The sequence below is a fragment of the Pseudochaenichthys georgianus genome, chromosome 3, assembly GCF_902827115.2.
Source record: "Pseudochaenichthys georgianus chromosome 3, fPseGeo1.2, whole genome shotgun sequence".
Classification (NCBI taxonomy): domain Eukaryota; kingdom Metazoa; phylum Chordata; class Actinopteri; order Perciformes; family Channichthyidae; genus Pseudochaenichthys; species Pseudochaenichthys georgianus.
In genome coordinates this window covers 35041316-35068021 of record NC_047505.1, presented here as the reverse complement: position 1 = coordinate 35068021, position 26706 = coordinate 35041316, and the positions used below count along the sequence as shown (strand labels likewise).

Sequence of the window (26706 nt, the reverse complement as noted above, 5' to 3'; positions counted from 1 at the left end):
CTAGAGGCCGGGGGGCAAGGTACTGAGGGTCTGGGGCCGGCTGTCGGTTATTTCTCCCAGCAGCAGCTCAGCTACTGGGTAGCTCAAGCTTCAGACCCCTGGGTGTTTTCCACCTTAACCCAAGGGTACAAGCTTCAGTTCCGACGCCGGCCCCCAGCCTTCAGCCGGGTCAAAATGACCACCATAAGCGACCCGGCAAAAGAAATCGCCCTAAACCAGGAGCCATCAGTCCTCCTTGCCAAGGGTGCAATCGAGCCTGTGGACCCCATCTCACAGCCCGGGGGCTTCTACTCGACCTACTTCCTGGTAAGGAAGAAAGGCGGTGGACTTCACCCAATCCTCGATCTGAGGGGACTCAACAACTTCCTATAGATTTTACCTTTCCATATGCTGAGCACAGCTGACATTGCCAGGGGGGAATGGTTCATGTCCGTCGACATGAAGGATGCTGATTTTCATGTGCTTATTGTACCTCATCACAGGCAGTTTATTCGCTTTGCCTTCAGAGGCCGTCATTTCCAGTTCAGGGTGCTCCCACTCGGACTCTCCCTCTCCCCGAGAGTGTTCACCAGTTCCTGCAGTCTCAGGGTATGCAGATTCTGCCATTCTTAGATGACTGGTTAATCTGTGCACCATCCCGGTTGCAGTCGACCCAGGAGGACACAGCTCTCCTTCTCTCTCATATCACCCAGAGCCATAGAGAGATAAGAGTTACGGCACTCTTTGATGTCGCCGCCAGCCGGTCACGTGGTTTATGTATGCCGGGATAGTTCAAAATGCACTTCCGTGGCAATGCTTCTCTATGGCAAAAACAGCACAAACATGGTCAAAATAGTCATAGATTAAACCAACGCTGTTATTTTTTAAAGATTGCTTTCATATTTACATGATGTGGTTACACTTTGTATGGATTGGCACTATTTACAAGTTTCGTTATTTAACGATATTTTGAGGGGAAAGTGTGGTAGCACAAGCAGGCTATGTTGCTGTCACTGTCACGGCAGTCACGTCCGTAGTATAGTTGCGCTGCGCTGTCATGTTCTTCTATGGGACAGACAGACAGCAGCGATTGCGTTATTGAATGGTAAATATATATATTAAAAAAACACACACACCCAAGTACTTTTTCAGCTGTAATTGCATTATTGCATACTTTTTATTGACAGTTTTGCATTTGGAGAGGCAGGGTGACAACGGAAAGCTTGGTAGCCTATTACTTAGATACGTTTTACATTTTTGGAGGGAAACGCTTTTGTTCATGTTAGCATGGGTAGCATGATCATGTTAAGACTATGAATATCATTTTACCACAACAGTGGATGAACAATTGATATATATGTTTGAACAAGAACAACAGGAAGAACAAAGTAAAAGGGACGAACAAATGTGTGAACAAGTATTAAGAACAGTGTATGGAAAAAGTGATGTGTGTTAGAACAAAACAAAGTAAAATGAATGAGAAGGAGAACAAAGAGGGTTAGTGTTCAACAGAAAAAGATTCATTCAGCCAAAAAACACCATTTTGATTAATCTAAAGTGTAAAACAATCTTCAACACAGACCAAATTAGTGCCCTTGGACAACAAAATATATGGTGGGGCAAAGAAACGATAAATTAAATTGAGAGAGAGTGGGAGACTGAACATGATTACTATGATAAATATTCAAACTATTTACAAAACTATTTACAGAAGCTCCTGTTGAGAGCAACAAAAACAGGTTTGTCAACAATAAAAAATAAAAATGACGAGGCCACTATGCCAAGGGGAGGTGATCCAGCGACGAGACAATAAAGCAATTCATATTAAGTTCTGTTGAGACACCACAGTATATAAAACCTTCCAAGCGATGAACTCTCCTCACCTTTCACCTGTATTTCCTCAGGAGACTCAGGTCCTTCAACGTCTGCAGCACTATGTTGCAGATGTTTTATGACTCGGTGGTCTCCAGTGTGATCTTCTTTGCTGTAGTGTGTTGGGGCAGCGGGGTGAAGACAGCTGATGCCAACAGACTCAACAAGCTCATCAGGAGAGCAGGCTCTGTCCTGGGAGTGGATCAGGAGTCGTTGGCAGTGGTGTCGGAGGGGAGAATGCTGAGGAAACTCCTCGGCATTCTGGACAATGGGTCTCACCCCCTGCATGCCACGCTGGTTTCCTACCGGAGCACTTTCAGCCACAGACTGAGATCACCGAAGACCACCACACAGCGCCACAGGAGGTCTTTCCTCCCAGTGGCAATCAAACTTTTTAACTCTTCACCCCTAAGGGCGGCGTGTGGCGCAGTGGACTAGTGCGTTGGTGTTGCGATCAGTGGGTCACAGGTTCAAACCCCACTGCAGTCAGCATGTCGTTGTGTCCCTGGGCAAGACACTTCACCCCAAATTGCTCCTGTGGGGAGTGTCCACAGTATTGAGTATGTAAGTCGCTTTGGATAAAAGCGTCTAACAAGTAACATGTAATGTAATGTAAGTAAAGGGCACTGAGATCTTACACACCAACACTATGTGCAATATACATATCAATATACATATAAATATAATTAACATCATTGCAATACACTCGCTGCTATATATATATATATAACTATGTACAATATTATATTATTATTAGTATTATTATTAATAATGCTATGATGACGTGCAATTACGTAACTGCCACTACGTTTTAATTGTTGCACTGCTAGCTACTGAAATACTGCTAATAATGATTGTGTGACCATCTATGTTTCTATGTTTCATGTTGTCTGTGGATGTTTGATTGCTCTTTTTCTGCTGTGTTTATTGTATTTTGTTACTCTGGCACAACAATTTCCTTCGAGATGAATAAAGTCTTATCTTATCTCTGCCTGAAATCAGGACCACTCAGAGGAGAATGCAGCACATCAAACTGGAGTCAGGAGTGTGAATAACACATTTTGGCCAAAACAAATTGTTGCTTACCAATACAGTGGCTGAACAATGGACACCAAAAAGTGAAAAACAGAAGCATAATTGTGCGAACAACAATTGTGGGTGGGGGGGGGGGGGCATTTTACAAATATTTACAAACAACTATTTACAAAAAAGCAACTATTTATAAAAAAGCAATACTATTTACAAAAAAGGGTTAGGGTAAGCAACTATTTACAAAAAAGCAATACAGAACTCTAGTCTAGGCCATACAGGGGCCTAACCATTTTGAAAAAAACAAGAAGGTTCCTTTGTGAAAGGGACATCCTCTTCATCTGTTTCCTGGGCCCTAAAAAGCAGAGCAAGAATAGGAACAGTGGTGAATAAGGGGAGAGAATACACTTGGGAGCAGACTGAACAGAGGACATAGCAATATTCTTGTTAAAATGTTTGCACAACAAATATTATGGCACTTTCGTTTATATTGCATTTGAATGGATCAGTTGTCATACCATGGTTGGATGTGCAGCATTTGGATGCTCTAATCGATCCGAGAAGGGGTTCCGGATGTATGGCTTCCCTAAGGACGTAGAGCCAAGGAAGAGATGGATGGCAATGGTCAACAGACAAAACCTGTGTCTGAAAGAGGACAACAACAGCAGAAAACTCTGTCATGTAAGTAATGTTCACAGAGGTGACATGACTTATTAACATTTTAAAGGGCATCATATTTCCAAGTGTAGAGAATTATGACTCTTCAATGACATTTGAAGTGTGCAGGGGAAACTGATCAAACCTACCTACCCACAGGTACACTTTGAAGACGACCAATATATTGGCTACAAATCAGGAGGAAATTTGAGGTTGAGGCCAGATGCTGTTCCAACAGTATTTATACATCGGCCTAAACCGAAAAGGAGAAAATTCACGTCAAGGAGTATGCCTCCAGCTGTCAGGAATAATGACCACACCTATTACTGCACATCAAACATTGGTATGATATATGAAGCTAACAATGTTTCCCATGTTATATAATTCAAGGATAGACTACACTCCTAATGCAACTTTCAGATTATACAGCTTCAAAAATACCAGGGTTTAGGGATTCTCTGAAGACTCATATACCACATGTACATAATCTACAGATTTCTTCATACTTTAACATTGCCAATAGACGAACTTAGAGGAATGTCACTATAGGAGTGTAGTGTACCCTTAAATGATAATAGGTGCACATGTAAAGGCAGCATACACATATAACAGCCATTGCCTTGTTATTGTTACAGAGATTCAGGGAGATATTGAGGTGGAGTTCCAAGGGAATGAAAGGGACATCACAGACAGAGAGAGTGAGACAGGTGTCAGCAGACTGCCAGGGGCCAGTATGTCAGTGACCGACAATCAAGAGGCCACCTTACCAGAGATCAGTGTGCCAGGAACCAGTCAGTCAGGGCTCAACTATGAAGAGGCCAGTTTGCCAGGGTCAGGTGCTCCAGGGACCAGACTGCCAAGGGCCAGTTGTGACCGGGCTCACGTGGAGGATCTAATGAGGCAACTGAGAAGGGAGAGATTACTAAGAAAGAGAGCCGAGAGGGCTCTTGTAAACCGGAAAAGGATTCATTCGGCATTAAAAAAAAAACACAATTTGATTAATCTAAAGTTTCAAAAAATCTTCAACACAGACCAAATTAGAGCACTTGGGCAATCAAAAAAAGGTGGGATACGGTGGGGGAAAGAAACCGTGAAAAAAGAAATACAACTAAGGTTCTGTTGTGGCACTACAGGATATAAAACCCTCCAAGCCATGAATATGCCTCTGCCTGACATCAGGACCATTCAGAGGAGGATGCAGCACGTCAAACTGGAGCCAGGAGTGTTGGGGGAGGTGTTTGATATGCTGAGGCTGAAGGCAGATGGCATGAGTGAGATGGAGAAGAAATGTGTGCTCACCTTGGATGAGATGTCCATCACCCCTAGCGTGGAACTGCATCTGGGAACAGGGAGGCTGTTTGGGAACACAACACTACCTGGCCACAAAGGCCAGGCCACTCATGTCTTAGTGTTCATGCTGGCTGGTGCTACTACGCGGTGGAAACAGGTTGTGGCTTACCACTACAGTGGTAATTCTACTGACGGTGCAGTGTACCGGCCCATAATACTCACCATCGTTGAAGCAGCGGCATCTATAGGGCTTCATGTGGTTAACATCACCACTGATATGGGGAGCCCCAATACGGCTATGTGGAAGTCCTTTGGGGTGACCTATGACAAGCCGTGGATAGCACATCCTGTGAAGCCACACCAGCACCTGTACTTCATGCCTGATGTTCCACACCTGGTGAAGAATTTAAAGAGTGCCTTGGTGAATGGTCACGTCATCACCATACCACAGGATGTGGTGGACAAAGAGAAGCTGCCGTCCAGTGTGGTGTCTGTTGGCCCCCTGAAGGATCTGGTGTCATACCAAGAGGGAATGGCCCTAAAACTGGCACCTAAGCTGTCTAGAGGCGTCCTGGAGCCTAGTCATTTTGAGAAAATGAAGGTCAGTTCAGCAATGCACGTCTTCTCTAAGTCATCGAGTGCTGCCCTGAGGTACATGGTGGCGGAGGAGCACAGACCAGAGTCCTACCTTACCACTGCATGGTTTTTGGAGACGGTGGACCACTGGTTTGACCTCATGTCGTCACGCAACACTGTTACTGCCCTAAGTCATTTCAAGATGGAGGAGTATGATAAGGCCATCAGCTTCCTCCGGGACTCCATCCATCTGTTTCGGGGCCTGAAGATCGGTCCCAAGGGCAGCTGGAAACCAGTCCAGACAGGACTGGTGATGGCCACAACAACAATCCTGGAGGTCCAGCATGACCTGTTGAGACAAGGGCACAAATTTGTTCTCACAAGCCGCTTCACTCAAGACTGCCTGGAAAACACATTTTCGTCCATTCGTCTGAGGAACTCTGCCCCAACACCTGTAGAGTTCCAATATGCACTGCGCGCTGTCACCGTGGGCCAGTTCCTATCGCCAGTGCATACTGGCAGTTACGTGGAGGATGGATCAGACCACTTGGCAGACTTCCTGGACACGCAGAACAGCAGCTGCAGTCCTCCTGACGTTCTGAGAGTGGAGCAGCTAGTAGACCTGACAACACCACCTGACATCACTAAAACCGAGTCCTGTGTGCTATACCACCTTGCAGGATACATCGTGAAAAGGGTCATCAGCTTCTCACTTTGTGACAAATGCCAGTGTGCCCTAGTGAAAAATGTCAGTGATGGTGAAAATGAGAGAGCTGGTCTGCTGGTATTAAAATAATTTAACAGAAAAAGCCGACTAAGGATGGCTGACACGGTCAGGTTCAGCAGATAAAAACCAAAATAACAATAAAAACACATAATCAATCTAAATCCTGCTTGTTAGTTACCCAGCATCATTGATATATAAGCTGCTAGCGATTCATTACTGAAATCTTACCTTCAAAGCTGACGAAGTCGCGCTAGCTAACTAGCAGGCAATGCTAGCAAAATTGGTTGTAACAACCAAGATAAAATATAGATAATTACGCTGTGCATACAAATGAAGACCAGTATAAGCATCATAAAGGGCCTCTGATACAATATAGACAGTTGACAATTCAAAAGAGTTCGATATTTCAGCAACTTACCTCTGGAACTAATCAATGCGCCGTAATGTAAGTGAATGAGGTCCAACGCCCAAATGACAATATTTTTGAACTATTTCGATGTCCATACCCCAGAAGTAGGCGCCGCCATTTTTTACAACGGAGGTCTATGGGAGTGTCGTAACTCTTATCTCTCTATGGCTCTGATATCACCCAGCTAGGCCTCAAGGTGAACATGGAGAAGAGTTGTCTGAACCCCTCTCAGAGCCAACAGTTGCACAACAGTTGTTGGGATTCTGTCACAGGCTCTTTAAGGTTATCTTTTTAATTTAAATAACAGTACCCAACTATCCATTCTATCCAACATGGATATAGCTTATTTTTTTCACAGCAGAATTGGATCAGTTCAGTTGTGCAGCATTGGATCAAAACAAAATAAAGCTTATCAGTGGTCCACCACAAAATAACCATGTAAACAAATTGAGTGCAGATAGTGCAGTAACAAAACAAAAATAACTCTACTGGAAAGAGGTAGCTTGACTAGCTTCACAAGTTCACATTCAGTCACAAATAATACAATAAAATAAAAATGTGGCTTAGTGCTGAATTCTAGCCTTAAGACTAACTAGTCTAGTAATAATGCAATGAACAACAGCAGCTTAACATAATATGAATAAACTAAGTATTATATTTCCATCTCACACAATTCAATAGTAATCAGCAGCAAACCACTTCTTTTTGTTATTCTACAGTATTGTTGTTTTATAGTTATTTGTTAATGTAACCCAAAGTGTTCTTTTAAATTGAAAAGGATATTGCATTGTGTTTGTTACTTTCGTTGCAGTTGTAGGCTATGTGTCTTAAGTGTAATTTGTCTTGGCTTCCTATTTGTAGACATGCTTTTATTTTGAAGGAGAGGTAGCGCTGTTGACAGGAAGTTGTTGTTGCTTTGGGAATAAGGTGACGGAGATTAACGGAGAAAAGTAATATCTACATATAAAGACGGAGAAAGTAAACGATAACGTTTATGGTTAAGTGTCGGCACGCCCCGAAGAGGCACAAGCTCTTACGTTGATATTGGAGATTTCAATCAATTCAATTTGAAAAAAAACCGGGGGGAAAAATGAAAAAACAAACAATCGTATTAGATTGGTCGTGTTGAACGTAGCTCTGTTCTTTCCACCACGCAGAACCTCCTTCTTGCAAACATTGCATCTGGCTGTTACACTGCCTTCGCTTTCAATTTTATAATACTTCCAAACTCCTGACATTTGCTCTGTCTCGACTCCCGAGTCACCAGCTGAACGTAGCCTCTCGTTAGCTTACTGCTAGTATTAGACACTGCGCCCACTCTGTTGCCAGATTTGAGAGAAATAAGCAACATGCCCAAAAGAAGCAACACATACATGATGTTGTGTAATTGTATACCAAAACTAAGGCCTCAGGATGACTTTAAGACGTGAACATGGTCATTTTTGTTTTGTAACATTAAATACAATAATTTTTTTAAGTAAGGATTCCCGATCCCCGATCTTTTTCTCCCGATTCCGATCTTTTAAAAATCACGTGATCGGCTCCGATCCCCGATCACGTGATCGGATCGGGACATCTCTAACCTCAACAGAGAAGCAGGTAGAATGGTCGAAGCAGAGCTAAGGGAGGAATTCACCAAGCTGAAAGAGGGATTAAAAAAGGTTCTTGAAGCAAATGAGGACTGCATGGCTGGGTTGCAGGCAGACGCTCAAAAGGCCGAAGGAAAGGAAGAAGAAGCTCTTGCAAAGCGGGAAGAGGCCGACGTTGGAAGGACTGCAGAGGAGGCTGAAGCCAGAATGGAAGAGGTGAGAGGCCTTATTCAAGATAACCTGTGGTCCAGATATGGCCGATATGAGCTCATCACTGCAATTGAGGAAGCAGAAGCCAGTGAACAAGCTGGGAATGTGCCTGTGGAAGGAACCAACCTAGAAGGCTATGGGGTGCTCCTGACCATTCTAGAGAGGCGGATGAAGGAGGCCACCAGAGTGATGGCAGCTTGGGAGTGCTGGATATCCATAATGGCGAAATCAGATCTAGCTGGCAGAGTCAAGGACCTCAAAGCAACCAAGAAGAGACTTGAGATGTGGCATGTTGAATTTGTTACCGCACGCAGGATTGCAGCGGAGAAACTGCAGAAGTTCTTCCCAGAGGTCAAGCCAGACAAATTAAAGAGGCCAGAAGAAGTCAAGACTCCTAAAGGGACAGAGAAGGCACATGGACTTGTCTGCTATGGCCTAGAGGACATCGCCAAAGTGCATAAAGTCATCAGTCCTGAAAAACTGCAGAAGTTCATCCCAGAGGTCAAGCCCGAAGAATTAAAGAGGCCAGAAGAAGTTGAGCTCCTCATAAGCCACAGGGAAGGAAGACTTTCTCCACAAAGAGTGAAGGTGGGTGGAGACCTTGGTTTGTGGGAAAGTCCACTGGGAAAAACAGTAGGCGGGGCACACCCAGAACTGTTTGAGGAGATTGAAGTGGCGGCACACAGGTCCAACACACACTTTGCTCGCTCCATGAGAACAGCTGCAGTCAGGTATGAGGAGATAAAGCTTCCAAAAGACAAACCCGCACAGTTGCAGAAGGAAGATATGACTGAAGTAAAGGTCACAGCTGCAACTAATCGTGAGTTCCTGGAATGTTGGAGGTGGGACAGCATTGGAGCAGCCTGAGTGTGGAGGATGTCGGTGTGGAAATTGCCAACCAGGAGGTAAAGAGATGACCCTGGTGGAGGAGAGAGAGCTGGATACAATAAAGGCAGGCCTAACCTACGTCAGGCAGAATTCTCATATTGCATCACCGCACTGGGACGCAAAATATCCCTGGACTGAAGACCCCACTTCTCTCCCCAACAACAAACGTGCTGTGGAGGCCACAGTCCTGAAGACAGGAAAACAGGTGAAGCAGGAGCCTGAGTGGCAAGCTGTAGATAAAGCCCAAGTGCACAAAATGGTCGAAAGAGCTGGTGGCTTATGCCTCAAACCATGGGTCCGGTCTGGTCAAAGTGGGAGGCAAGAAACTGCAGCAGCGCTCCTGGAAGGAGAAAAAGCAACAGCTGCAAGTAAAACTCTCATCCTCCCAAATCAGATGAGAGAGGAGGACAACAAAGCCCTGGGAATTGGGTACAGAGTGGAGGAGTGGCCAATAAGATCAGCTGGAGAGGTGGCAGCGCAAGCCAGAGAGAGTGTGGACAAGCTCCAGAGGAAGGCATTCTCAGCAGCCATAACAAGAGCTCAAGCCGAAATAAATCAAAGAGATGGCCTAGAAGACCCACAGGGAAACAGAAAAAGGAAGAGCCAATGGGAGAAACCTAGAGCCGATCAGACTCCTACCAGAAATCTCACAGGAAAGACAGTGAAGGATCCTGTGGAGGTGAAAAGATTCTGCAGCCTTCAAAAACGTGTCAGTGTCATAGCCTGGGTGTGGAGAGCTCCAAGGAAGTGGCAAGAGATTAAGGACCAACCTAGGGCAGAATCAAAGTTGGAAGTAATATGGCACACAAGGAATCGAGATGTAGCAGTGGGAGATGTGGTGTGGCTGGCTGACCAAAATACCCTGAGAGGACATTACAAACTGGTGAGAGTGGTCAGTGTAAATACTGATGGAAAAGGCATCGTAAGGGATGTAAATGTGAGAACCTTTCCCAGCTACCCAGTCCCAGTTATGAAGAATGAAGTCTGTGGGTACAAGGGACATCCAAGCAAGATCCCTGTCACTATTCTTCATAGGGATATCATCTTACTTCCTGTGGAAGAACAGGCGTGATTTGAAGGTGAAGAACTGGTGTGAGCTCCTTGGGTTCAGGAACCAGGAGCTCAAGTGGGAGGTGTTTTGTCAGAGCCCCAAGTGCAATTCAAGAGAGGGAGCCTAGGGTCTGTGATTCCACTGATAATGTGGCTCAAAGGAAGACTGAGTCTCCTATTTAATGAACTAAATGCAACACACCTGGGAACACACTCTCAGCAGAGGACAAACAATTTGCTGTGAGAGAGGAGAGGAGACTCAGGGACTCGACCAAAGACGCTGCTGGTGAATATTTGTGGATGTATTAGTCTGGTTTAACCATGTTTGATTACATGTATTATTATGTATAGTCTTATTAAGTAAGAAGCTAACATAAGATGCTGGAATATAATTTACTTTGTTGAGATGCAGTCGCGGATACAAGCGGCCGAGATGGGTTTTCTCCGCAGGGTGGCTGGTGTCTCCCTTAGTGATAAGGTGAGAAGTTCGGTAATCCGGGAGGGACTCGGAGTTGAGCCACTCCTCCTTCGCGTCGAAAGGAGCCAGTTGAGGTGGTTCGGGCACCTAGTTAGGATGCCACCTGGGCACCTCCCTAGGGAGGTGTTCCAGGCACGTCCAGCTGGGAAGAGACCAAAGGGTAGACCTAGGACCAAGTGGAGGGATTATATCTCTTCGCTGGCCTGGGAGCGCCTTGGGATCCCCCAGTCAGAGCTGGTTGATGTCGCCAGGGAAAAGGAAGTTTGGGGCTCTCTGCTGGAACTGCTACCCCCGCGACCCGACCACGGATAAGCGGGAGAAGATGGATGGATGGATGGATGGAGATGCAGTTACTTTTGATTAGATGTTAAGTTTAATTGTAAACTTGATTATGGAGCAGGAAAGAAAGTGCTTGTTAAAGGATGGCATGTTTTTTATTGAAATGTTTGTTTAAAATGAATGAAAATATGTTTGTGTTAAAGGTTTTCAACCTAAATGAGCATCAAGAGGCTAACAAGAAGCTGAATGAAGCAAAAAGGAATCTGCATCACTCAAATAAAGAGGAAAAGATTCAAGTCTGAGTTGTCCCATACATGTGTCCTTTTGGAAAGAATCAAGCCATTTTTCAAGTTTCGGCAGGAGTCAATCAATCAAACCCAATCACAACTTGACAGTATTAAAGGGAACAAATGGGAGAAACCTCAGGGAGAGCAACAGAGGAGGGATCCCTCTCCCAGGACGGACAGACGTGCAATAGATGCCGAGTGTAAATCGAAGAGATAATACATTTTACAGCATAGGTAGGTAGACCGAATGTTAGGAAATGCATGTGTCTGTAATAAGAGGATGAATCCACGAAGATGTCAACAACAATCCTGTGGGAGCCTTCAGGGAAGCAGCATGACGAGACCCAGGCAGGACCGCAGAGACAGGTTTAGCCACGACCTGAAGTCGTCAAAAAAAGTAGTCTCCAAAATATTTGCCATAATCTTTTTTCTCACTTTACATCCATTCATTATTTCTCCCTTTTTTTTTTCCTCCAAATGTTTTTATTTATAAGGTTTGTGAATGGAAGTGGGGAATGGCTAGATAAGAGCTTGTAAATGTTTAAACTAGGTAAATATAACATCATTAATGGGGTTTTAAGCTATAAACAATGTGCACTTTTGTAAAACCTTGCTCTCCACTTTGCTGTGTGATTAGTTCATCATGACTGGCTCCTCATTAGATATGAAGTTGTTTATCCAGCCGTTCCTTCCTGCTGAGGCAGCTGGTTGCCTTTTTTTCTTGGATGCCTCAAATGGCCTCTACAGACCTCTCCCAATCATTCAGATACCTAATGAGGACATTCTTGCAAATTACTTCTTTGCTTCCTGCCAGCTCCACAGACTCAAAAGCTATTCTGGAAGCGTTAAACACATCTGTCAAATGTAATCAAATAAACATGTTCTCACTGTTGCATTATCTTGTCAGTGGTTGAATTAATCAAAACACCAGCGACACAAGTGTCCAGGTGGTTAAAGCGGTATAGATTTGGAAAGAGAAAACCAAAGTTATTTTTGAATTATTTTTGACTAACCTCAACTGCTATAACTATGCAATTTACACATTTGATCTTGAAATCAACAGCAAATGGTTTAAGAGATGTGAAAGATATACAGGTGTGACACGAGGAGGCAAAAGGCAGCAAACATCAAAATACGGAAGGGGAAAAACATAACATAAATGTTATTAATGAGGAGATTTATCCCATGTTGAAACAGACTTATAATGTAATTGATATGATGTGCATACAAATTATAAATATTATCAGGTCAGGTAAGGTGTTGCATTTCACTTTTACTTCTTGACCCCCAACGAGCAGAGCCTTAAACAAATAGAGACGCAGCTCTGCGGGCCCACCGCCTGCAGGTATCGGAGACTCATGCATCTAGACATGCTGACCCAGGAATATCCCCGTATTTCAGGGTCTTGCTGTTACCAGTTTTTCTACAATCCAACCCTCTCCCCTCCTGAGCTTTTAGTGTGACTGAAATACTGAGACTCTAAAATTCAGCTTGATTTACATCCAGTTACAATGACTAGCCTTCACACATGTGGCTAAAATTACATTCCTCTGTAGGGAGGCTGGGCTCAGAGACAGGTTCAGACGGGTGGTAGGAGACCCCAGGGCCGACCCAGGTCAGACAGGAGAGAGTATATCATCTGTCTGGGAAATGCCTGGGGTTCCAAAACAAAACATTGGTCGGGAAAGGGACATCTGGACTACATTGATCAGCCTGCTGCAACCGAGACCCAAGCTATAGGCTATAGAACATTTCACAGTTGTAAACACAAACAGCTGAATGTCTCCTAGTGTATTTCCTGTTCAGTGTATGTGAATGACATCAGCTGACAGGAAGTAGTCATGGACCCAAGATGTTGTCTAGCAGAGAAATGGATCTTGATATTTTGGAGTTTGGCCATTGTAGAGACTTAAAATTATGATATCTTGGCTGTGCCTGAATCAATTCCAACACTAATTTTTTTATCTCAGTTTCAGGTAAATAGAATACTTGAAAGCAGTGGCGAGTCGTCAGGGCCCTCTAGGCCCTCTCTGAGGGCCCAAGATATTCTACAAAATAATATTTAAAAACATTAAAAAATATATATATTTTGTAATATATATTTTTTAAATATATTTTTTGTTATATTTTTCATTAGTTTTACCAAAATAACCAAATCTGCTTATTTCTGTTTGAATGTGAAGGGTTACATGAAAGAAGCTTGTCTCTGCGAGTTACTGTGAAGACGGGAGAGCTTGGTGGTCCTGCTGTAAATTCACAGAGGGCCCGCTATAGTAACTGAACGAGAAAGTAATGTCAAATGACAGTACAATTGACCAATCATATCTTCCCTCTAAATGGGTGGGTTTTATTATCGCAGACTTTAAGACAATTTCCGCCTGCTGTGAAGCTTTTCTTGTTTCCATAGAAACAACAACTTCCTGTCAACAGCGTAAACTCGCCTTCAAAATAAAAGCATGCTAAATTACACTTAAAGGTCCCATGTCATGCTTTTCCGGTTATTACCCGTCCCCTTGTGTGTTATGAAGGTTTTTATGCATGTAAACGGTGTGCAGAGTCAAAACCCTCAAAGTACACACGAGTAAAACTCTAACACAGAAAATACCTCCCCTAAACGCCTCGTTGGAGATACGTCATTGTCCATTGTTTACTTCCTGGGTATCGTGACGTAGGAATGGCCAGTAGCCGCGCCCAGAGCTATGACGCGATACGGTCATGCGGTTCCCGGAACCAAATGGACCAATCCGTGGAGCCGTTACGTTACGTCCGCGGAGCCGTCACATTAAGCCCCCGCTGATTGGTCCAAATTGACAAATCCACGGACTTCCTCACACACACACACTAGGCTTGTTTGAGACGCGTTGCGGCTCGCCTCGAAAGTAGACGAGAATAGCCGATCGTAGCTGGGGGAGGTCTCAAAAAGCTCGCCTGAAGTCGGACAGCTCGGAGTCGGCTTCTTCTTCTTCTTCTTCTTCTTCTTCTTCTTCTTCTTCTTCTTCTTCTTCTTCTTCTTCTTCTTCTTCTTCTTCTTCTTCTTCTTCTTCTTCTTCTTCTTCTTCTTCTTCTCTCAGTTTTTTGGCGGATTGCAAACAACTTTAAGGTGCATACCGCCACCTCCGGAGTCGGCTTGACTCGGTTTGCATTTATAAAGAATGCACACATGTGTTTAATCGTTAATGTCAGATATGTACTAAGTAAATACATTTGTTCCTGCTCAAGATTAGATTCAACTTTATTGTTATTGCACATATTACAGGTACTGAGACAACGAAATGCAGTTTAGCTTCTAACCAGGTGCAACAAGCAGTGAAGTGAAAAGTAATGTACACAATAAACAGAATAAAATATAGAATGAATTGAATGATGAATAAACAGTGAGGGGTATGAATTACATTACATTACATTGAGCTGACGCTTTTATCCAAAGCGACTTACAATAAGTACATTCGACCAGGAAGACACAACCTTGAAGAAAACAGAATCATATAAGAACATCAGGTTTCAAAGAGCCAATCGTTTCAAGTGCTACTCAACTGGCTTTAGATAAGCCAGTCCTTTATTAGTATATAAGTGCTCTGTTAGCAGTTCTTTGTTAGTCATTCTATCGCTCGAAGTGGAGTCGAAAGAGATGAGTTTTCAGTCTGCGCCGGAAGGTGTGTAAGCTTTCTGCGGTCCTGATTGTATGAATACACTAGATATCAGCCTGTGAGCAGTTTGAACAGTGTGTATGAATATGCTAAGATATATAAAGTATGAAAACGGTAAGCAGTGCAAGTATAGTATAAAATATATAGATATTAATTTCATGATGATAAACATTGTGGAACAATGATGAAAAATGGGAATGGATGTGGCGACGTAAAACTGACACAAAACAACGAACTTTTGCCGAGCCAATTGGAAAGTTTCATCAGCAGCACGGGGTAAAAACCACCAATGAGCGCTCAGCTCGAGATACCAGCGAGTCGTTTCCCATCAAGCATTTAGCTTCCGCAGCCCGTGGAGAGGAACTGCGCCGCCTCGCCTCGCTCTCAAGGCTGCGGGCGTCTTTGTCCCGCGAGATTTTAACGTCTCATGTAGACGAGTCTCCAGAGCAAGTCGGACAAAATGACTAACCATCATGCAACGCACTAGCAAGACGTTGATCGCTGTCACCATAGATATATATAAACACTAGATGACTCACCCGCGCTGCTGGCCAATGGAGACCGACGTTGCCACTTGGCCGCCATCTGGCTACAGGGAGTTCTCTCATTCATAACATTATGGTTTACTATTTAAATAACCATAGCTTGCTCAATTTTCAACCAATTTTCAAACGGTTTGGTTATTAATAAACATCAAAGATGTAGTTATGATACTGCATACTTATAATCATGGACTTTCATATGAAAATAACATTAATCAGATAAAGCAATAGCTATACACACACACACAAGGTATTTATATTAAATATTTGCCGGTGTATATATTTCCATTTATTTTATTATATTGTTAATATTTAAAATAAATTATAAAATTATAATACATTTATATTTATATATAAAAATCGGTCTCATGTTACCACTCTGTAAGCCAAGAGTTGTTAATTTAGCAATGCCTTAGCTTTAAGAACAGGGACACAACTAATGACAATAGCATATGTTGGTATATTATTTAGATATTCACACCTTTATCAGAAGAACCAAACCAACATACAGACAGGCCAGTTCTGTCTAATTTATCACAATTATTTTTGACATGAGATCTTCATATCATCCTAGTTTTGTATTTAGTTTCTAGATTTGTAAACAAATCCAGAACCTTTGAAATATGTTATTGAAAAAAGACCAAGAATAATATAAACTGTACCATGTGTCCTTTTGTGTCCTTCTGTAGTCCATTTGTGGTTTGTCTCACCCCGGCTGATATATCACAAAATCCACTGTTTAAATTGTTCCCTATATTGCCCCTATGCAATATAGGGAACAATTTAAACATAAACTATCCTATGTGTCCTTGGGTGTTATGAAAGGCGGCCCCCCAAAATAAATGTATTATTATTATTAAGAAGAACAACTTGGTGTGGTGTGGAGGGGATGTAGGAAGCAGGAGCAGGTGGGGAGAGATGGGACTTCAAGGTTATTTGTTTTAAATGTGTCTTGGAGATAAGGACCAGCTGCACACAATAAAATACAGTATAACACAAAACCAATAAGACACACGGTGACACATGGCACACCAACAATCAATCATCGTCCAGCCTCAGCTTTGGTATTATTTCACAACCATGTTATGGGTTTATTAGACTGAGCAAACATAAACATATGTGGTGATCCCATGGGTTCTTGTTTGCAGACAGCGGCGATTGGAGCATCCGTAGGCTGCACAAAAGTCCGGCATAGTCAGGTACTTCTGTAAACACAAAGCCAGCAAATTCCTGTATCATAATGCAAGATGTTTTTAACAAGCCAAACCACTTGGAAGAAATCATGTGTAACTTAAGTTGTGTTGAAAAGAAAGAGCAGTTCTGCCTCTCCCACTGGTGTAAAGTTGCTGGGTCAACTTTGTAATACTAGGTCTCACTGACCTCACCTCTTGTTATTAGCCAGCTAATAAATACAACCACATACACAAAGAAAAGCTGTCCAAGCATCCTGTATCATAGCCATGCTAATCATGTTTATAATAAACCAAACCGTTTGTAAATCAGTCAAGATTTCAGTGAGTTAAGAGTATTTTTGTGCAGATCACTCACCTTACAACAGCTACCATAACGCGAATCAGAGTAACTGTTAACTGTAGCAAGATGGCGGCCGGTCAGCTACGCTGGAAAATCTCCCATGAGCCATCTAGTGTTTATATATATATCTATGGCTGTCACTACCCGATCTGCAGTGCGCATGTGCGAGATGGTCCGCCATATTGGACAACTCCGGACGGCAACCCAAGTAGGACAACATTGACACAGTGGCTTTTGGCAAAGCTCAAAAATAAAACGAGAGAGAGATGAGTTATTGTTATTACAACGTGACTTCACTATTATTTAACAACTCTTTTTATTGGGTTCTTTTATTTGGGGTTAAGTACATTGTCAGAATAAGTGAGAAATGGATTTAACTTTTGTTAGACAGCTATCATACTGAATACATATTTACTGTGAATGTGTACAAAAATGTATGGCATATAGCTGTCTAATATTATATTAGCTGTCAGTGCAGGCAGCTCTGCTGATTTCTCCTCCCTGGCTGCAGGCTGATAACAGACAGTTGGGATTGCGGCAAAATTCTCTCTGCAGACCCATTCTCACAGCATTTATCAAGCTTTTTCTTACTCAATATCAAGCCACACTTATTGTTTTTACTTCGGCTGTGACTTTGTGTGTGCTCAGCATGAGTTTGGCTGTGTTTCGCTGTCGCTAAACAAGGAAACCACACCTCCACGGAGCTCAGCGCGATTCACAACGTCCCGACCAATCAGAGCACACTGTGCTTACAGGGAGGGTGGGGGCTGGAGCTATTGGAGCTACAACGAGCCGTTAAAGGCAGAGAGTGAAATTCAGTAAATACACGTAGTTTACAGAGATGCTGTATGAGAAACCAATGTGAGTTTGGAAAATTGCACAATATAAATCTATTCTAGTAGACCTCAACAATGGAATTATGATCAGTGGAAATGGCCATGACATGGGACCTTTAAGACATATACAACTGCAACGAAAGTAACAAACACAATGCAACATCCTTTTCAATTTCAAAGAACACAAATTGGGTTATTTACAGGTGTTGCTTTGTGTGGTAGAGGGTCGCTTTCATTGATGCGTTATGCACCCCGGGCCGTTGTTTTGACATAGAGAGGCGAAGTCCCTCCCTTTCCGATGGACCTCATTTCGGAAAAATTATGTATTGAAGTCAATGGCGAGAGAAAAGTTATCTTTTGATCCCGTTTGAATTGTGCCACAAATTACATATATGTTTGTCAATTTAAAAGATAATTTTGCAAGTTTAAAAAAAAAAAATGTTGCCGTAAAACTGTGAAGTAAGACTTTTTTTGTGTGAAACCGCTCAATGAACTACATCTCTGGTCTCACACAACAACACACGTCACCAAGATGGCCGTCACTACTGTCAAAGGGATTGACTACCCACTATCACCACATTGAAACACGTCCAGAAGAATGTCATGCAAAGCTGCCTGCCTTCCTTCGATTCTCCCTGAACTGCCTGATCTTTTTAATGTTCAATGTTAACCATTTGTGCAGATAGCATGAAGTAGAAAAGATAACCGATGCTAATGTGGCTTTAGCATTCCTCCCCCGAGGGCATCCGGGCTTAAACGGTATATTATAGAATGATCACACCGGTGTGACAGTACTCTTCAAAGGGTTCACGAAATATGACTTCTACTCTTAGTGTTTAACATTTTGGGTTATACTCAATGTTACTTCATGTTAAGGCTAATAAAAATGACACGGCTAAGGCTGTAATGCTAACTAACGTGCTTGCTACTAGCTAGGTAGCTAACTTGATCCAGCCACTCCTGGTCCTTTCATCAGACGGGAAGCGAAAGAACGAGCAAGACCCATTGCTGGTATGATTACAACCTGTCACTAAGCACACAGGCATCTTGTTAAAGTTATCTTATCTCAACTATCTCATATATTTAGTGGAGGAAAACAATTATGACACTTACTGTACTCTGGGATTTGTAGTCTTTCTAGTTGGGTATTTTTCTTCTAGTCTTATATTTCAACAGTTTTACGACAAACTGTGATTTTCGAATCATAAATCTATCGATAAGATTTATGATTCGAAAATTATAAAAGTAGGGTAGACATGTTATCCGGCTGAACAAAACCGTGATCTGTCTCTTCAATTTGTGCGTATTTTCCAAAATCCTATGGAGAAATTGCATTGGTTTTTGTCGAAGGAACCGGAAGCATGGATGTATAATAAGAACTGGATACAGCGTGGGAGGCGGGGTCTCATTCTTTCCTATGAGAGCTGCTCATTGGTGCATGAAGTCACAATGGCCCAACTTTTGAGAGAGCGAAGAACCCGTATGTGTGCTCACAGAGCATGCGCCCCTTAAGCCCCATCCCCCGAGCTCCCACTCTCGGCTCACTAGAATGAATGGAGAGAGAAAATAAATCTAGATTAGGCTTTTAGTGCATTTTACAACTTTAAGGACCGAATGATTCTAATAAGGGCTATAAAATAGTTAATACTGTGTAGTTTATTTAGTTAAAAAAAAAGTATCCACCGATTTACAGATGTCTCTTTCCCCATGTTAGTCAATGGGAAAAAGTTGTTTAGGGCCGGGTGATGTCACGGACTGATACGGAAGTTGCAGTACCGCCGTTAGGACACAATGAATGTTGGGCACAGAGTCCGGCGCATTTCCTGGGGGCTTGACCGGAAGTGGTAAAATGCTAACTTACTTCCGGGTTTTAGGACGCGTCACAGTGGCACTCCATTCCGCTGAAGAATACGCTGTGACGTAATAACTCTAAGGGAAGGGGTGGGGGTCAGAGGGCCTAGGTATAAAAGTCACAGCTCGCCACTGCTTGAAAGCTATTTCATCACATTAACGCAAAAAAAAAAAAACACTTGGTCCATAACGTTCTGATACTGGTAAAGATATTACATGAATAGCCACCCCATTGATCCCAAGTGGTATGGGAAAATATATTGTCTTGTCTTATGTGTACATAATACACAATGTCATAGCGGCCAAACATATTCTAGGGTCATTTTATTAGTGACCTAATTAATGTATGATATTGAATGCAGTTGTTGAACAGTTTTTACACTATAAGGTACCTTAAAGAGTGCTCTGCTATACTGTGTGGCCTGTGCTGCATGTCTGTTTGGGTGGGTCCCTCGACGTCTGTGGTTCTACATTAAACTATTTACCATCCGGATGACTGGAATTAACAAGTGCATGAAGAAAATCCAATTACTGACCTTCCCTTGTAATACTAATGCTGTCCAGAACCTCCTTTTTTTCCAACAACATAATGACAGTTGCAGGAAGATCACGAGGTCTTGTAATCCCTCTGCCACTTCTGGCCAGGTGTTTAAATGTTAGGTGATGTTTGGTCAGCTTCATAATGGAGAGCAGAATGTATAAATCCCTCGGCTAATGGATACTTCACTTCAGGTTTATAATTCCATGAGCTTTGTTGATTATGTAATGTTCTTTTTGAAGGAACAGAAACTGATCTGCAAACTGTTTCCAGTCACTTCACTTCCATTAAAGGTTTTCCACCCAGTTGCTGTTTGTTCTCATCATTAGCCAGCGTCACTGTATTGTTTTAATGCTATGTAGTGATTAGGATACTTTTCCACAACTCTGGCAATGAAGTTCCTCATTAACTAATGCAGGATTTTGGAACTTGTGTCTTATTATTGACAAAAGAAAAAGATGAATATCTGACTGACAACATGACAAGAGATTTCATTTCAAAAGGCTCTGTTGTTGTTTTGCTGTGATGAGTTAAGTGGTCATGCTAAATGTAAGATGCAGGCCTTTATCTCCTAATTAAAATGATCTAGGTTCCTCTTATTCTCTCATTAAGGCTCAGTCTACTTTCTTGAACCAGGAGCATTTTTTAATATTTTTAAAATATATAATGGCCAAGTAGGTCAAGATATTTGATGTCCCCTTTTCACTTTGTAATGATCCATTCAAACTTTTCTTTTATTATAACTGGGATTATTCTGGGTGATTGTCAACTATTGCTGATTTTTGTTATAATATAAAGTTTTGTTGATGAAGAAAGCTCTATGGGCCTTTTATACTCAGCCAAGAACAGTATTGCATCTCTTTGGGAAAAGACACGTGCACCCTTAGTCAGCTGAGACTGTTACTGATGAGCACTGAGCATAACGTCGCCCTCTCTGTCATGAATGATCTCCTGTGTTGCAATTAATTTTCCGGGCCAATTGGGGCCAAACATAAAGCAATGCAAGCAGTGTGAGATAATTGCATTCTTGACAATAATGTTCCCATTGGAATTGTATTTCTCTGCATCAACTCTCATCCCAGGTCAAAGCAGGCAATGGCATCGAGCCCTAGTAACAGCTTGAGTTCAGAGAATGTTTCATTTGAATTGAACTTCCCTTTTCACTGTATGCTGGCCTTTGGCTCGTTTGAGGTGGCAATTGTCATGAGAGAATAGATATCCATTTTATTAGGGTGAGTGATTTGGTTTATGTGAAGATTAGATTTTGTATTTAAAATATTTATTGGAGATAAGCAACAAGACTGACATCCAAAATGGGAAATTGTATCTTATGGGCCCCCGTCTGTGTTGACATTGCATGCTAGGTGATAGTTACGGTACGTCCACACAGCAGCTTTTCAAAAATCTTGAAAATCTTGGAGTTGGGCGTATCTGAAAGCTTGGGAATTTTTTGCGAGCAACGCGACCAACAACCAATCACATGAATCTCCCGCCCCCGACATACAAAGCAAAAAACCCCGGGGATTTTATGCGAGCAATATATATATATATATAAACTCCCCAAACAGGCGAACACCTACCAGTTTCACCCACTATCTCTGCCACCTCCCTCCATGCCTGGTTCCTCCGGTTTGTATCCCGTTAATAGTTCTGGTCGTTAATAGTTCTGGTCGTTAAGAACCGGGTGATTTGCTACCGTAATTTCTCGTTTGGAATATGAGGAAATGAACTGCGGTCTGGTTCTCCCTGCTTACACGCGGTTTGATTGGCTAGCGCTTCTACTGTCAGATTTGCATAAACGTGATTTGATTGGCTGACGCTTCCAGCTCAGCTTCAAAAGTTGAACATTGCTCAACTTTTGAATCCTGGAAATCCTGGAAATCTTCGCTTCGCTCCCCCACAATGCAGTTCGGCGAAAAGCGAGGCAAAGTGACGTCATCCCCATTCAAAGTCAATGGGCAGAGAAGCGTTGGAAGCGGTGGAAGATTCGTCTAAAGCTGATGTGTGGACGTACCGTTAGGTAAAAGAAGAATATATATGAGGTTATAATTTCTTTCAGATGACATCAAGGCAATACTAATGTGTGTGTATATTTGGATCCTCTAAAGTCTCTAGTCTTCCACAAGCATTTTCCGACATCATAAGGAGCTGTTGGAGACTAATTTAGTGCTTCTGGTATAAAGCCTGCAGGTCTGCTCAATTGTACTAAAAGGCTCATCCAAACTAATGAGTTTCCTTGTGACGCAAGACCTAACTGAGAGGCAGGGAGCTTTATGATCCATCATCCATTACTGTTACATAAGGGGGATTACAAGATGGCCAGAAACAAACAGCCCAGTAATTAGCCAGGAGAAACCGGATGGACACTACTGAACTCTTGGAAAGTTTAGTATATTCCTGGAGAGTTCAATGCCATACTATGCTATTACAGTACAAGGGAGATTTGATTTAATCCAAATATTTTTTTTTAAACTAGCAGGATAAAAACTCTAGGTGAACTCAAGACCAGAATTGTTCGCAGAAACATCTATGTATGAAGATAAAATCTATTTGATTGATGAACAAATTAACACATTTATTTTAAACTGAGTCACAGCTGATGATTCAGCTGTGGATTTAATTTGTAGTGTTGTGTTATTCAGAATTTTGTTGTAAAGTGTCTCTTGGTGGAACGGTTGTCTGACCCTGTCCCCTTTGCCACACAAAAAACAATGCATCTTTAGTAAGCGACTGCAAGAAAGACTGTCCCAAGTTTGTTTTATAAAGTGTTCTCATTGCTTCCTGGTAAAATATAATCAAACATGACTCCATTGTGAAGATCGACTGTCTTTTTAAATACAGTGACATTTGATGGTATTTTAAATGTTTTTCCCTGGCTGTGAGTACACATATTACACACCCATTCCTCTCATGGCCCTATCCCTTTTGATCTATAAGTCACTTTAGAAATGGTACTGCAATTAAAATCACATTGGCATATTTTAATAAAAGAGGCTCTGTCGAATTAGGATTTAATTATCTGACCATTATAATAATAAAGCCTCTAATATCAGGGGATTTACAGTAGGGTGTGTCCACATGCACATAACACTTTAATTCTTAAAAGCATGAGGCATTGACTATGAAAGGGAGATTTTTTTTCATTGGTTTCCCACGCATCCAACTTAAAAAAGACTTCACCACAAAGGATGCTACCAACTGATCAAAATGCCTCATATATTTTTTATGAATTAAACACATTGGATTAATATCATTTACATACACACTCTGTCATTGGCTTGCTGTAAGTGACGTAGGATGTCAGGATTGGCTAGCGGTTTGAGGTAAAACATTTGACTGGCCAATAGACTATGATCAAGTGCTCACTCACTTAATGCAGGATTCCACTGGGAACATATAAAACCCTGCACTGTGGGGAGTGTTCAGCAGATCCACAAGTGAGACTATCACTGAATTCTTCATTACGAGCAGATACATTATCTCACGGTGAGTACAGACTAAAGAGGATTGATTGAGAATGATTGTGCAAATTAGGCTGTAACTGTATAATATCCATGTGCTTTTTTTTTTTTTTTAAAGGTAAGGACTAAATAAAGAAGATGGTTGCTAACAAAAAATATGTGGTTTGTTCTGGTTTGATGATGTTATCTGGTAGGCTGCAGTTAATTATCCTAATGGACAGAGCTGCTGTTATGGTTGTTTGCAAATGCTTAGTGTCAGCATATCACCAATAACTCTTCTATCTGCCTCTGCAAGTTCAGCAGAGAGAGGAAGTGTTAGAGAGGGACAGAGATGCACATGGCTGTGAATGTGTGCAGTAGATTAAAAACATGATGAAACAGAACATACTATAACTTTAAAAACCTTTCCTTGCAACACAAATGTTTTTACCTTTTGTGTGTTTTTTTACAGGCAATCATGATAATGATGAAACTCTGGACCCTCCTTCTTGCCTATGCGCTAATAATTTGTCAGATATACGTCTCACAGGCAGCTCCATCCAGGTAAGAGTTGTAGCATTATTCTAAAAGTATAACATATATTTCACTTTTTTAAATACATTGTGATTGTGTCTGATAATATATTTTGTGTTAAAGATTATTCTGAAAAATGAAAGTCCCTTCTACGTTTCTAAAAGGAGCAATTACTGCATGTGAGATACATATGGTTAGCATTCAATGTCTTAATGCTGAATGTGTATTTTCAGAACTAGTAAGGAGTTAATGTCAGATGGAGTCACACTATCGAATGATGATGCCCAGAAGTTACTCCGAGCTATCAAGGAATTCTTGCAAATAACTTCAGTTGACCAAGAATACCAATCACCTGACGGAAACAGGTGTGGGTTATATCTATCTATCTATCTATCTATCTATCTATCTATCTATCTATCTATCTATCTATCTATCTATCTATCTATCCAACATATAACACACTTTTGTGTTTAAGCCCTGCAGCTCCAAATTCTTGGTTCTTATTAATGATGAAGGTATACAGTAGAGTTCATGTAAAATGCACACTATCATTAAGGCTTAATGCATGGACTGCAGTTAGTGATTCATTCATTTATCCATTTAGAATTACATTAAATTATGTGTCTGTCAAAAACATAACAGAGCATGCTATCAAAGTACATAAAAGAACATGCATGATGGATATAACATGAAACTGAAGAAATCATGAAAAGTCAAATACAATAATTTGATTAACAAGATTTCCTTACATGCCTGTTGGATCTTTTAGCATGCCTTCAAGACATTACATTCATTTCACTGACGCCAATTTAGAAAAAAATATCATGCATGAAATTATTAATATTTATCTGAATGCATGTTTCTGTAAGTCTGTCTCTGCATGTTTGTCTTTGTCTCTAACAGCTTGGATAGACCCATGTCTAAGCGCTGCACCGGCTTAAGCACTTGTGTGCTGGGAAAACTATCCCAGGATATTCATAAACTACAAACCTATCCACGCACCAACGTGGGAGCAGGGACGCCTGGGAAGCGAAGTCTCTCTGAGCAATATGAAAACTATGGCAATACTTACAACTAAATCTCTCACTTTCTAGCCCACCTATTCATCTGAGTTAATGTTTGCTCGTTCATCCAGCACTATCTGTTCACAGGACTGCTGATGCATGTGGATTGTATTTGTCTGACTAACTTCATGGAAACGTCCTTGATTTATTTTTCCACTTGCAGTCATTAGATTTTGACAGAGACTTGAACATTTAACTGTATATCCCTATACAATTTTAAAAAGAGCGTGAAACCTTTCTAGTGGTAAATAATTGTTTTCTCCTTATACAACTATGCTTTCACTTTAATAAATGCATCTAAAAAATGGAAGCTCTTTTTTATTCACCCAAGATTAAAAACATATTTGAATAAAAAAAAATGAAAGAAGAAAAGGGTAAGCATGACCGCCTATAATGCACACACACAAATTATTGAAATATTTATCTACGCATTTTTACTGTGATTAACTTGTAGTTGATACTTACCGATAGTGTTCAACATATGCCATGCAGATATCTGGCCTGATCTTAAATGTCATAACAAATGTTTTCATTGTCTTTCAATTTTACAAGTAATGCAACAGCACAGAAGCGGGGATGCAACACGTCCACCTGTGTGACCCACCGTTTGGCTGACTTCCTGAGTCGGACAGGAGGACTGGGACACAGCAACTTGTTCCCACCAACGTGGGGGCCAAGGCGTTTGGCAGACGAAAGCGGCTCGGCCCTGTGTGAGCACAAGAGCAGACACATGGTATGTTACAAACTCTGTGCTTTCAGATCTGTTTAATGGCTGGACGTAAAGCTTATACTAAAGTGATTTTAATGAAATCATTGTGTTTGGAGACTTGAGAGTTAAATTCAGTGGAAACCTTTTTATTTCTAAATACAATTCATGACATTGATATGGTTATCATGGGAAATCTCTCAATATATTATTGTCGAATATATCACTTTGTGTCCACATGCAGCGATTGGTGAAGGTAGTCAGTACCATGGAAAACAGATATTTTAAGTATAACTAAAGCAGTACTGTTTACGATCCAAGTGTTAACTTTACTGATTTGTGCAAGTGATTGTTATGGATATAACAACTGGAATATAGAATTACAGCAATAGGTACCTTAGTTTGGCATTAACTGGAATGAGATATTATGATTTAATATTGTAATGGTTTGAAGTAAGTTTGGAAGTTCTCAAGTGTATCTTACTATAATGTGATCATTTCAATATCACCACACTGACCAAAAACCAATTTGCCTGCAGTGACATGTTTGTTACAAGCCTTGCAGGCAGTCCAAAAAAGTCTACCACAACAAAATAACTTGATCCCTGTATGTTACCCATACTTTGTATAGCTCTTTCTCTTCACTGTTCTGTGAATCTGTTGTAATGAAACCAAATGTACTGTACAAATATTCA

General features: G+C 41.6%; 1 pseudogene; it reads left to right on the top strand.

Moving 5' to 3' along the window:
- Window positions 1-24185: 24185 nt before the first annotated feature.
- On the top strand, window positions 24186-26019 carry LOC117443626 (calcitonin gene-related peptide 1-like; annotated as a pseudogene).
- Window positions 26020-26706: the final 687 nt, after the last annotated feature.